General features: G+C 30.4%; 1 protein-coding gene and 1 long non-coding RNA gene across 5 annotated transcripts in view; one reads left to right on the top strand and one right to left on the bottom strand.

Annotated features, from left to right (window-relative positions):
* LOC111394079 (probable ribonuclease P/MRP protein subunit POP5) overlaps positions 1–14,399 on the bottom strand; it is a 79,389-nt gene that overhangs the window by 51,351 nt on the left and 13,639 nt on the right. The gene's annotated exons all lie outside the window — the stretch shown is intronic.
* LOC111394129 lies at positions 8,594–13,434 on the top strand. 4 transcript variants are annotated; one of them, XR_002702556.1, is made up of 5 exons: positions 8,599–8,662; positions 8,771–8,852; positions 11,993–12,088; positions 12,155–12,252; positions 12,878–13,434. It is a non-coding gene; the product is annotated as an uncharacterized LOC111394129 (long non-coding RNA). The 4 variants fall into 4 exon arrangements; XR_002702555.1 differs by having other exon boundaries at positions 11,993–12,252; XR_002702557.1 differs by lacking the exon at positions 8,771–8,852 and having other exon boundaries at positions 8,594–8,662; positions 11,993–12,252.

Genomic DNA, 14,399 nt, shown 5'->3' with positions numbered 1-14,399 from the left:
TATATATATATATATATATATATATATATATATATTTCTTTTATTTTCAATTTTTATATGTTTCTGATAATTATATTTTACAGAATTTCATTAATATAATTGTCTTTTTTCTTCGACCAACTAATTAACTTTACCTAACACGGGGTCGCAATACTCAAGGCTGCCACTCTCTCCGCTTGGAGGAAATACCTGCAAATAACCTAAATATAAGAGTGAATTGTGAGATGAGACCTGAAAAGATAATTGTTTGAAGAATAATCTTTAGATAATAATCTTTCCAAAAATACCCCTCATAGAGAATTTGCAACCAAAGCCATTACAATGTATAAAAACCTTCAATTAGGTCCCCAAAGAAATATAGATCATGAATTTTTAATAAATTTAAACCCAAATATTATACAAAATTTTACTGATCTAAGAAATGCAACATATAATGAATTAAATTATTTAAAAGAAGATCTGAAGAGTTTCTTTATAGAATAGTTAGATCCAAAATTAAAATATAAAAATGTTTATATAGATAATAGGGCAATCAAAATAGAAAATGATATACATAAACTAATTCTTAAGCTGGAAAGAAGAATTAACAAATTAAATATAATTATTGAAGAAAAAGTTTTGACGAAAGATAGTAAATTTTATAAATTATGTTGTAGTATTTTAAATACTTATGAAGATCTTAATCTTCTTCGAAATCTTAACCCCTCCGCTGCACGCTTTGAAGAAATGGTATCAGAGCCATGTTATAAACCGAAAATTATGATGAATATAGTAGATTAAGAAAATATAATTGAAGAATTTTTGAAAAAGGTTGAAAAACATAAAAAAATCAAGTTATCCCTACTTACCTAAAAATACCACAAATGAAAGCTTTGAGAATATACATAAAATACTAGAAAATTTAGAACATAATCTACAAATAGGAAATGCTCTTTTAGATAAAAACCTTAAAGGAAAAGATAGGATTATAATTAATCCACCTCAAGATTTTAGGATAACACAAAAAAAAAATAATAAAGGGAAAAAACATGAAAAAAATCAATATATGATTACAGATGTAGAAGAACTAGAACAAAAATTCTTAGAATCTACTGGTGAAAAGTATGGTGAATATAAAAAACGGTTAGATAAATTAACTAAAAATGGAAAATACGAAGATAAATACCAATCCATCAACAAGTCGAAATATAAAGATAGAATTCAGTAGTGATGAAAAATATGGTTATCATTATCATACAACAATACCTATTAACGAAGGTATTAATCAATATAGAAAAACACAAAAAAGATACACTGGAAATATAAGAAAACAATCCATAAAAGAAATAAACTTAATGAAATCTTATAAGAACCAATCCACACATCAGGGATATGGTTATATCTAGACTGTGTAGATAAAAATAAAATCATTGAAACATGGATGAAAAGTACAGACTTAGCAATACAATTTAATAAATGAGAAACATATACAGTTTTTGGATTTATAGAATATAAAGTCAGAGGAATTGTTTCTGAATGGTGGAGAAAGTTACCAGAATATATAAAAGAAAGAATAAAATATGGAGAACATAGAATTGAAGCATTAGATAATAAAATACTTTAAATGATCAAAGTATATAAGAAATATTAAAAAGGTTTGAAAAAGCGTTAAGAACCGAGTTCTTGGGAGATAGATATGCTTCCAATGAAGAAGATAGAAAATAAGATGAATATAATGAAGGAATGATAGCAATGAAAAATTTAAGGATATGTGATATGTGTGAATTAGAAAGATATACATGTAAATTTGAAGAATTATACTATATATTAAACCAATGAGATTATCAAGAAAATAGGCTTATACTAAGGTCTTATTTTACTAAGTTACCATTCCCATGGGGAATTAAGTTATTAAAAGATTATGTGAAATTATTACCTTTAGGAGAAGAGGAATGAGTAAAAATAGATAGTCTTGGAAGTAGGATTGAATTTACAGAAAGAATGATAGGCATGTGGTGTAGAGAAACTCTAGAGAGTAAGAAAGCATATAAAATAAGAAAGAATTCCTTGTGTTGTTATAAAGATATAGGCCAAATTGAATAATTTGGATGCCATAAAAGGAAATATAAACCATATAAAAAATATAAAAGAAAATTAAAAAACTACAAAAAATTCAAGAAAAGAAATTTTAAACCACACAAAAAATATTTCAAGAAAAGAAATTTGAATAAAAAATCTAAACCAAGAAATATTAAAAAATGTAGATGTTTCATCTGTAATGAAGAAGGACACATTGCCCCTCAATGTCCTAAAAAGAAGGATAGACAAAATATAAAAATCCTTAGAATTTATGAAAAATTTCAAGATGATAGTGATATAGAACCCATTGAATATTTTGAAGATCTAAACAGTGAATGGAGTAACATTTATGAATTAAATATATTCTCATCAGAGGAAGATTTTGAGGAGATAGTATACATGAATCAAGAGATAGAAAAATCAGATCTAGAAATAGAAGTTGAAACAACTGAAGAAGTTGAAGACTTGATAGAAGGTATAAATTAAGAAATTACCTTTGATATTAAAAAATACAAAGGAATAACCAAGAAAATATTAGACCTACAAGAAAAAGATGTATTCCATCAAGGATTTTTAGGAATACTACCAAGAGTAAATAAAACAATTGTAAGTATGAACTATAAAGAAATGTTTATCAATATAGAAGATACAATAGAAAAAGCAAGAATTCCTATAATTACAAAAGAATGGGTAAAACAAAAGTTATCCAAAATCCCAAAAAATATAAAAAACAAATTAAAATGTATTGAAATACGAGGAGTCCAGATAATGGTAAAATGATTCTTTAGAGAAGGTATGAACATACCAATAGAAATATATTGTATGGACAATAGAATCTTACAAGATCCTATAAATGCTCTATTAGAAACAGTTGTAGGAAATTTAGTCTATCAAAAGATAATATTTACAGTAAAATCAAATTATGCAATATCACTAATTGATGAAAATATTGACCAAAGTTTCAATCTATATTATAGAATTGGAAACCTGAAAATGTTACGAAAAAGTAAGGCTATTAGTATAAGTATAAAATCAATTTTTGCTTTTAGTACCAGCCATCATAACAATTTTAGAAAAATAACTAATAATATCATCATACATAAAGATTTTGAGGAATTAGCACAATATATACCTCCTAGAAAATACCAAGAACATGAAGTCACTATACCAGAACAGATAATGCTTGATTTCTACAAACAAGCTAGAGAAATTAATTCTAAAGAAAAACTGATAAGAAGAAATAGTGTCAGCCTAGAAGGAGATAATCTAATTACAAGATTCTCCTCTAGACAAGATTCTAAGATAAGCAAACTCAAAAAATTAAGTATTGTTGGACCATCAAGTTCGCAATATTACATCAAGACAAGATATGTAAATCAAGAAGAATATAAGAAGAATCTTCTTGTCCTCATAGACACTGGAACAGTAAAAGTCATGTAAATGCTAAATTTGTTAGTCATCTAATAGATTTTGAAATACCAGAACCATATATATATTTAATGATTATTTAGGAAATAATCTTGAAATAAGAAAATATGTAAAGTTCCCTCTTATATTTACAAGAGAAGATCAGAAAGAAAGTAGTAAAGAAATAATTCTATATAAAGATGAATTATATGGAGTTGAACGTTCACTTATATTACTAGGAATGAACTTTCTTGAGGAATATAGTCCTTATAAAATCTGCCAAGAATATTTAAAAATAACAGTTGATGATAATCCAATCATCATATCAAGAATATATGAAAATATGAAATCATTGTTATCATGGAAAGAGTAATTAATACTAATCTCTTGAGTCCATATATTGAAATTACACTCAATATAAAAAGTTATTGTAGAATTAAATTTCATGTTTACTTAGATACAGGAAGTACAATAAGCTTATGCCTACCAAATGTACTATCATATGAATACTGGAAATATAATTCAAATAAGATCGTCACCGCTATAACAGTAAGTGGAAATAAGGTAATATACAACAAATATACTACGTAAGTACCTTTTCTAATTTCCTTTAGAGAAATATTTGTTAATACAATATATATGTCAACCACAATTGGATGTGATATTTTATTAGGACAAAATTTCCTATTAAAATATGCACCATTTACACAAAATATTGATAAATATATGTTCACAACTCCTTGTTCACATAAAATAATTACACCAAAAATAAATAAGACTGTTACCATAGCATATAAAGACATAAACCATTAGAGTTCCTCAACCCAGCATGGTGGATGTTGGAGTAAAAAAAAAATTAAATCAGTTACAGTCTTGAAAATGACAACAGAAAATAGGTTAGAAAAATTGAAAAAAGAAATTTCTGAAACATATTCTGAAAATCCATTAGAAAAATGGAATATAGACAAAGTAAAGGCAAAAATAGAATTAATCAATCCAGATACTATAGTAAGAGTCAAACCCATGAAATATAGTATAGATGACCAAAAGGAATTTAAAGACCAGAAAAAAGAACTGCTAGGAGCCAAATTAATTAGGCCTAGTAAAAACACACATAGCAGCCCAGCCTTTTTGGTTAGAAAACATAGCGAGATAAAAAGAGGAAAAGCTAGGGTGGTAATAAATTATAAATAGTTAAATGAAGTTATCAAATTTGATGAATATTACTTGCCAAATAAGGACACTCTTATTAAGCAGGTACAAAATAAAAAGATATTCTCAAAATTTGATTGTAAGTTAGGTTTTTGACAAATCATGCTTACAGAAGAAAGTAAACCATTAACTGCATTTAGTACCCTCAATCCTTTAGGACAATACGAATGGAATGTAATGCCATTTTGGTTGAAAAATGCACCACAGATATTTCAAAGAAGAATGGATGAGGTAATTAAACTAATTACTCATTTTTGTATAGCACATGTAGATGATTTACTTATTCATTCAAATAATATTGATAAACATATTGAACGCTTGAGAAATTTTGTTATATTATGAAAAAAATATGGTATTACACTTTCTCAAAAGAAGTCTGAGATAGCTAAAATAGAAATAGAATTTTTAGGATTATTTATAAAAGAAGGAGAATTGTAATTGCAATATCATATTGGAGAAAAACTTCAAGAATTTTCTGAAAAAATCAAAGATAAAAAACAATTACAAAACTTCCTTAATATATTGAATTATGCTGAAAGATTCATTGAAAATCGTGCCACAACAAAAAATTATTTTCTTCCAAAGCTAAGAAAAAATATAATGTGGTCTTGGAAAAGACAAGATTGTGAAAATATAAGGAAGATAAAAGAAGAATTAAAGGTATTACCCAAACTTATAATTCCACAAGAAGAAGATTTCTTTATTCTTGAAACAGATGCTTCGAATAATTACTGGGTAGCAGTATTAAAGGTTAAAAAGAATCATAAAGAATATAAATGTGAAAAGAATTGTTCTTGTCCTGAGATACTTGCAGGTTATACATCAGGAACATTCAAAGAAGTTGAAACAAGATATGAGACTAACAAGAAAGAACTCATTGCTGTAAAAAGATGAGTTAAAAAATATGAAGATTATTTATTATCAAAAAAGTTCTTGATTAGAACTGATAATATACTCAAGTTAAAGCTTTTTTGAAAAATAATGTTGATTCATCTATTGCCAATAGATATATTATCAGAATAAAAATTTGGTTTTCATACTTCAAATTAGATATTGAATATATAAAAGGTAAAACTAACTTTCTTCCTGATTATCTCAGCAGGGATGGAGTTAGAGCAACTAAGGACGAAAGTCCAAATACTTGAGATAAAAGTTTCTTATTTGGAAACATAAATTCAAAATATCCAAGATAGCCTTCAAGGCAAAAATATAGCCCTTGAGGCAGAAGTAACTTGTCCCAAGTCTAGTATCTCTTCACAGAGACCAGTAAACACTAGCACTCTCCTCGAGGATAAAGGGAAAGAGAAGAAGGTAGTATGAATCCCTGTACAAGGAATACTTAAGCCTATTACTGGTAATGAAGATATCAAAATTTCCACTAGGGAAGATATTCAAAATATCAAAAGCGAAGGTAGCTCTTCACAGAGCCAAACTAAATCTAAACTTTCTATTGAAAAAATAGATCCAAAAGATATTGTCAAAATATGCCATGAGGCAAAATTTCCCAAAAAAGATGACCATGAAGAAGTCATATTCTTTATTGTTATTTTTAATGTTTTATCAGATTGGTATCTGGAAATAGGAAAGTGAATGAAAACTCTTCACTATGCAAAATACAACAAGATAAACTTCTATCCAAGAGCACCAGCCAACTGGGTACGAAATTGTTTTGAGATAGGAAATATACTCTGTATGTATCCCAGCAAAGATCTCAAAGAAATAGCCCAACTTCCAGCCAACGTCAGGAAAGCTGTAAAAAGATATACTGAAATTGTCAAGACAACAAACATATACACCAGATTCCATTCAGCAACTATGGAATGGGATCCCATTCTGAAACATATGCATCTATCATTCCATGTTATTAAAATGGGATTTACAAACCAACATTTTTTACCAACCAGTCAAAAGGTTGTTAAAAATGGATACCAAGATATTATAAATATGATGCCATATAGAAGAGCAAAAGGGTACAAAGAAATATTCGAATATGTAACTCAGATAATTACTGAGATAGAAAATATATGGATTTATCCATCTGAAAACCATATAATCTACTCAAATGCAAGGATAGATACAAAGGAAGAAGACATATGTTATTTTGACCAATTATTATCCGCAATTATCTCAAACCAAGTACATGGGTCAGAAGATATGGCAAAAAAATTGTGCAAACTACAGTGACCACCATTGTGAGTACTGCGTAGTGGAAGATATGAGTCAAGCATCTCTCAACAGTAAAGAATTCCCTTCAGAATTCTTTGATTCGAAGATGGAAAAGTGATAATGACAAAAGTGACCCTTTATCACTACTTTAATAAAGAAATTTATTAAAGAAAAATCGTAGCTACTAAAAGACAGAAGATAGTACAAGAAAGTCTTCATAATTACGACTACTCACCTACTGGTTGTCATAAGTGAAAGATAAATTCAAAGATAAGGTAGATAATTTCTAAAAGAGAGGTCCACCTAGCAAGAAAATAATGTAGAAATCAGTGGAGATAAGATTACTGAGCTACCCAACAAAAGGAAGGGGGAGACACCTGTCAAGAAAGGACTCTCAAAGTCTTCTATAAAAGGAGGCAAGGAACGGAAGAAAAAATGAAACTTATCTCAAAAAGATTTGAAAAAACACTCTGAAAAATCACATATCAAAGAGATATCTTTTGTAATCTGTATACACCACTTGTATTCAGAAATTTTTTTAAATAGTCAGAGGAGAGCAAAGCTTGTAATAAGGTAATCACTTATGGAGTTCTAAACTTCATAAGGTGAGTACCAAAAGTATGTAAATATAGATTGTAAGCATGTACTATTTCAGTTTATGAATATTAAAGTAAAGTTTGTTATGTTCAAGAAAACTTTCATAAAAGGATTTCGTTAAGTTTCTCATGATTCCTCGACTGTACAAATAGAGATTTTAAAAGATTTTCAAAACATTGATTTTGAATGGATGTTAGCCATGCCAAAGTACTCGTCTTTAATGAATGGTTTAGGGGAAAAATGTAGTTTTCTAACAAAATCCTAGCACCTCGTGTGTGAGTTATCTTTTAAAATTTCATTCCAAGTAAGAACTTGATTCTGAAAAGAGTTTGAATAGAGGTGAAAACAGAGACTCTGGATACTGTGAGATAGCGTCTGTGGAAACACGGTTAGTTCTCTAGAATGAGAAATGCAACCTTAATTGAAAAGCCTTTTTGCGGAAGCAGTTGTGGACCCAAATGATTTCAAAAAATATTTTAAACTTTTACTTGATTATGAAGATTGATTAAGTGCATCCAAAACATCTATAAAAGCATACTGGAGGGAAAGCCTGTTTACTTCTATTTGATTACTGTAAGTTATTTACTCTCTCTTACATGCTTATGATTTGGTTAATTTTGATGAATAATTCACAATCATCCACATTCACTTCTAATGATGATAATAATTCCATATTTTATTTAGATGAGAAAGATATTTCGCTTTTACTTAAATTAAATGAAAAGTCTTAAGACATATTTTCTGTTGGCCATGAAAAACTTGAAGAAATATATAGAGATATAGATTATTATTGTAAGTATAATATAAGACTTGATTCTGTAAGAAGTAGTAGAGAAATAAAAAAGATAGAATATATTATAACTAAATATAAAGATATACAAGAAGAAGTTTCAAAGGAATAATTCTAGGATACATAACTAAGAAAGATCAGCCTAGAATTTTTAAAGAATTATTAAGATACATAGAATATTTAGAGGTGTTTGAAAGATTGAAAAATATAAACATAAGTCCTGATTAATGAATCCCGAAAGGAGAATAAATATTGAAAGACTTAGAGAAGATACAAGATACATCTTGCAAATAATAAAAGTAAGGGTAAAATAGTATTTCCAATACTAAAGGCCATTGTGGAAAATAGAACCAATATTCCTGTCATTTAGAAGACTGACCCCTCCGCTTGTCTCTTTTGTAATCTAACAATTCCATCTCTCGAACTCCAGAGGTATATTTTGCATTTGATTTTGTTTAAATAAATGATTTAAGTTCCACCATGTTCCCGTGTTTTTTGAAGTCTTCAATGATATATTTTCATTAAATTTCCATTACACAGACATGCTAATAATTACTTAGACGATGAAGAGTACGCCTGAGACTTCGAATTTGCGTGTCAAATCTCTCTTGCTCCCCCATTTGTACGTGTGTGTGTCTATATATATATCGTTTATGTATCTATATATCTATTTTTATATGCACTACAAAACTGTCTGTTTAATCGTGTTTTAAATATGAAATTTATTTTAATTTTTTTGGTATATAATTAAGTCCTTTTGTCTCAGAATTTGTTGTTTGATTGCTCAATTTGTACTGAATGTGACTGGAGTCAGCATTATTTGGACGATGACCTGTACTCTGCTGAACACAAACTATTGTATATAGTTTTATCAATTTATTAGGAACAAGTAAGGGTTTTTTAGGCCTTCTTACCTGAACTTGAATGGGGTTTTGGCATTATTCCTAACTAGTATATACTGTATATTATTTGAAAAAGAGTTCATGGAAGGGGGCATGTACTTACCTCCAAAAGATTACATCAAGGATCTTTTCCGTACAAAGAATTATGAAATGTATTACACAAAATTTAATATATACAAACAGCAAAATACAATATTTGATAGCAAGGACAGAAACGTTTGCAAAAAAATAGAAAGGAATTTTCTTCATTGAAGGCTTCCGATCATTTATCATATTACTAGTCTGTTAACTTTGATGAAGGAAAGTTCTTCGTTGAATGCTTCCACTCATTTGTCATATCACTTGTTTGTTATTGTTGTTGATCATATTGCCTCTAAATGTGGAGATACAGCATTACCAATTGTGTTATTATAATGTTTGAATTGAAATGCATAAGGAATAAGAAGAAGTGATCACATGTTCTGCAAAAGTAATTGAAACTATAAAACAAGAATAGAGGCATTTTATATATACTATGCGTCGTGTTAGGATACATTGAATAAGTAGTATGTTTATCGAGTCTCCGTAAGCGCTTGTGGTTAGATATTTTGCTATTTTAATTCTTGTTACAATTTCAAAATATTACAAGGAATTCCTTGTTATGATCAGGTTGACAATTCTGTAGAACATATAAATAGTTCCAGGGACAACCCCAAGAGTGGTTTTTTAAGATGTGATGCCCAGAGATCTACCAGTAGAAGGATAGATACTGATGAAAATTTTTGTTATTTAGTAAAGTCGCACATCAAGGAGAACTTCTGCCAAGTTGAAGACTGCTTGATGTCTTTGTTGGCAAAGTGTCTGGAATTAGACTCAAAGAGCGCAACGAGTATATTGTCTCGGTATATTGATCACTTTCAGAGTGTCGAATCAGAGGATGTTGGGTGGGGGTGTGGTTGGCGTAATATTCAAATTCTTAGTTCTTTTTCTACTTAAACGAATACAAGAAGCAAGAGAGTTTGTATGGCGGTTCTGGATTTGTACCCGATATTGCTTCCTTACGAAGATGGCTTGAACATGCTTGGGAAAGAGGTTTTGATACACCTGGCTCAAATGACTTTTATCAGAACATATGCACTTTTGTATAATTTATCATGAGATTATTTTATTTCTCGAGCACGTTATCAGTGCAATATGTTCATAGCTGTAGTTGTACTATGATCTAGGGGTGGGCACGGTCAGAACCGAATCGAACCAAATTTTTCGGATATCTAGTAAATGGAACTATTCGGGTTCGATTTCGTTCGGTTCGGTTCTATAATTAAATTTTTTAATATTTATAATAACATTATATAAATACAACTGATGATACATTCAATGATTTTGGAATGTTAGAGACTAGTGGACTACCTTGTTCAAATGATTGCTACGGTCAAAACTTCGGTCGGCCGAGGTTACAGCTTCGATCGGAGGTCACAGCGTCAGTCGACGATTGTATAGGTTTTGGAATCTTAGCGAGGCTGCGAGAGTGAGTGCGAGAGTCGAGACAACGTTATGCACTTTAGTGTACGTGTTTAGGGTTATTTAGTGGATTGGATCTTATTGGGCTAAGAAATGAAATAATAAAATGGGTAATTGGGCCAAAAATTAAAAAATTAGAAATGAAACAAATTATTGGGCCAAAAATTTAGATTTAGAAATTGTTAATTTGTTAATTTGTTTAGAAAAAATTAAAATTAAAATAATTTTATTTACTCAATATAAAAAAAAAATTAGAAAGATTTGATTTTTCGGTTCTTGGTCTAGAACCGAGAATCGAACCGTACCCATCGACTCTCAATTCAGATACCCGTTCGGATATTTAATTTGACAAGAACTGTCGGGTTCGGTTCAGTTCGGTTCGATCGGTTCGGGTCGGGAGATTTGCCCAGCCCTACAGTATGATTTGTGTGCTCTTATAGTCTTTAGAGTTAACACTTATTGGTTGAAACACATAGGGTTAAATAATTCTAGCAGTTGCTATTGGTTAATTGTCTCAAAAGTCAAAAGTTGGAGGAGTTCTATTGCAAATAATAAAAGGTTATTATTGTATGGAAGATTTTTAATTAAAGTTGAGAGCAAAATCCCTGCAGAATTTGATCTCCAATTTACAATCGATTTTGGATTCTTGCACATGAAAAATTATTGTTGAGTTAAGGGAGTTGTGTTTGAGTTTAAATTAAACTCTTCTATTTGATTATTGATCCTATAAATAGTGGAGGTATTTCATTATTTTCTGTGTGGGCATAGAGTTGATTTGAGAAAAAAAATATTGTTAGCCTAGCATCTTAAGACTTTTGTACTAAGGGTAGAAGAATAGGTGTTGTAAAATTCGGGTTTATTTTTTCTTTGTAAACTTGGAGATTGGGTTGGTGAGTGAAATTCTATATGTTTGTAACAATTTTTTATATAATGAAAAGTTTTGACGGTCTGTTTAATTTCTGCGTTATATTCTTTATTTTTCCTATTTACTAATATTCTCTTGAACAACAAAAGATTTTGTGGATAAATAGAAATAAAGGGAATTGGCGTAAAATTCCCAGCAGTTGCTTTGTTATGCAGTTGACATGTTGAAACCACAGCCACTCCTACGAATATGTTGCTAAATTTTGGAATGCTCCTAATCAGAACACTTTCAAATGTAGGATGTCATAATTTGTGGTTGTTTGGGTTTCCACGGCTGCGTAAAAAATCCTCTTCTTTTATATGATTCTGTTTTTTGATGCAAATGCCACATTTTGTGAAAATAGAAATTATTCAGCATGATTATAGACCGCTTAATAGAAATTCTAGGGTGCTGGCTATTTTACTTCTTGAAATATTTTTGTGATCGTCTTTCCAGAAAACAAGAGCTTTGGAAAAATCATTTAAAGAGAATGTTGGATGGCAAAAGCTAATAAAAAGAGGTGTCCATACACTAAAGAAAGACCAATATCAGGTTGTAATCCATTATGTAAACCTTGATTTTTCTCGTTCTGTTTGAATAAGTATGTTTCTGTTTCAGTTGTGTTTCATTGATCCTGGAATTGCAAGTGGGGAGGAGCTGGAGAAGCTAAAGACCTTGGACAGCAGATGGATGCTTTGCGGGGATCCTCGTACATGGTGAATAACCAAATTTCAACCCACTCAAGTCCAATCCATTTGGACCTCTTTGTGTTGAATTCTAATCAGAAATCTTGATTTGGTCTTTTCTAGGGGTACTATATCGGTTTTTCTATTCTAGACTTGATTAATCTGGAAAATGATAGCTTGTACACATGAAACTTGCAGTTAAACTGATATGGTAATATTCATAGGATATAAATTAGAAGAAGAAAAGCACTAGTTAAAGCACAAAGATGACTCTTGATGAATTTCATTTATGAAGTCAGTTTCATCGAGATGAAAATGTTAAGGTAGATTAGTTTTTCCAAGGTGAGAGGAGTGATTTGTGGGTGAAATCAGAGAATCTTTCGACACTGTTTAGGCATATAAGCAAGGGTGATTAGATGGGATTTGGCTTTGTAATTCTATTTTGAAATAACTGTTGACAGAGGGAAGCAGTAAAATAAACTTAATTAAATCGAGTTAAGACTAGCATACTTATAACCAAGAATTCATTTTCATCCATTAATTAGCATATTCTGCCCACAAACAAATCAAATTTCATTTCTGCTAATGTTTTATTTATTTATTTATATTAGCCTCTGATTCTAAGATCCCAATAAAATCATACTTCTGTCTTCAGATCATAAGAAAAAGCATGATATGGTCTTAAGCTTTGGAGCATGAAAAGTCTCGAGTAAACTCCCTCAGATTCTGCTGTTTGGGTTGCATCCACCTGCTGGTTTTCACTTTTTGTTTGTTTATCCACTAAGTTTGCCCACCCGGACCTCAGACCCATGAGGCCAGGCTGGGCCTAAGCTGAGCTTTTGCCGTGACTGACAGGTTGGACGGGTCGACAATGTTGGCACCTCTATTTAGACTGAGTCATCAGAGAGACCCATTTACAGTTGGCTATCATGATGGTTGTTACTAACTTACAATCACTATGGACAGGAAAGGCATTGGACTGTAAGTGCCTTGTTGCATTATGGTCTTATGTTGGTTGACCAACCCTTGTTTTCCTTTGAACTGGGCATGCTGCTTTTTTCAATGTATTATCCTCTTATTTTTATTGGTTATAGGCATCAAATTTTCAACTCATAACTGTGAATTTTTAATATGTTTTTGATAGCGTGCTTGATTTCTTGAGAAAATTTCGCGCTTGTGGAAGTAGATAATTTCTTGTTGAGACAAGTGAAGTATGATCTAATATTTTAAACTTTTTGATAAGTATGATCTAATTTATCTTATTATACGTACAAAGAAGAGTTGAAATTTATTGCCTTTCTTGAAATATTGTAAATCTATTTGGTTAAGAAATCTGTTGTGGTGGAGTACTGTAGAGGAAGTGCAGTTTCCATGTTCAATTCAGACTAATGGGTGTGAGTATTCTGCGTATCTTGGACGTTGATTCCCGTGTCCAAGTCTCTTAAAATTTGATAATGATGTTTCAATATAATGCGTGTATTCTCTAACTTTAAACTTTTTAGGAGGAATAGTATTAAGTTCAACAAAATGTGTGGTTAATAAATGAGTATCTGTGGTTGAAATTAATTTTAATTGAATAGGAAAAATAACTTTTTAGTTACTTTTATTTTGCAAGATCAGATGCAATGTTTAGTTAATGATGAGGGTTAATATTTAGGGTTAGTTATTGTTGTTTTTTGTATCGATCCGGACCTCTCGTCCAAGCCGTTAGCTTACGCACTGTCCGCTTCGAGTGAACCTTGTGCCCACTTACCCCCAATTGGTATCAGGATTCAACTTAAATCTCTTTTATGTAGAGGTCAAGAGTTCGAATCCTGAAAGACGCAATAGAAAGTCGTGAGGGGTAAGTGGGCGCAAGGTTCATCCGAAGCGAATAGTGCGTAAGCTAACAGCTTAAGCGAGAGGTCCGAGTCGTTACAAAAAAAAGATATTAGAGTGTAAATGCAATTATCATTAGTAGTGAGTTTAAGGTCAAGTTGTTTGTTGAGGTGGTTCATGGTTGGTAATAATTAAACAAATATTAATTGCGTTGGACTTCATTGTTATTGAATATGGACAACCACTTCTTTAGTTTTCCAGTCCATTTGTTTTACAATAGCCAGTAAAATGTATACTAACAGCTTATTTGGGAGTGATTTTTTGATTGTTATTTCACTATTCCAGCCGTCATATTTGAT

This window comes from Olea europaea, chromosome 1 (genome assembly GCF_002742605.1).
Source record: "Olea europaea var. sylvestris chromosome 1, O_europaea_v1, whole genome shotgun sequence".
NCBI lineage: Eukaryota > Viridiplantae > Streptophyta > Magnoliopsida > Lamiales > Oleaceae > Olea > Olea europaea.
The sequence above is the reverse complement of the archived record's forward strand: the minus strand, read 5'-3'. Positions and strand labels throughout refer to the sequence as shown.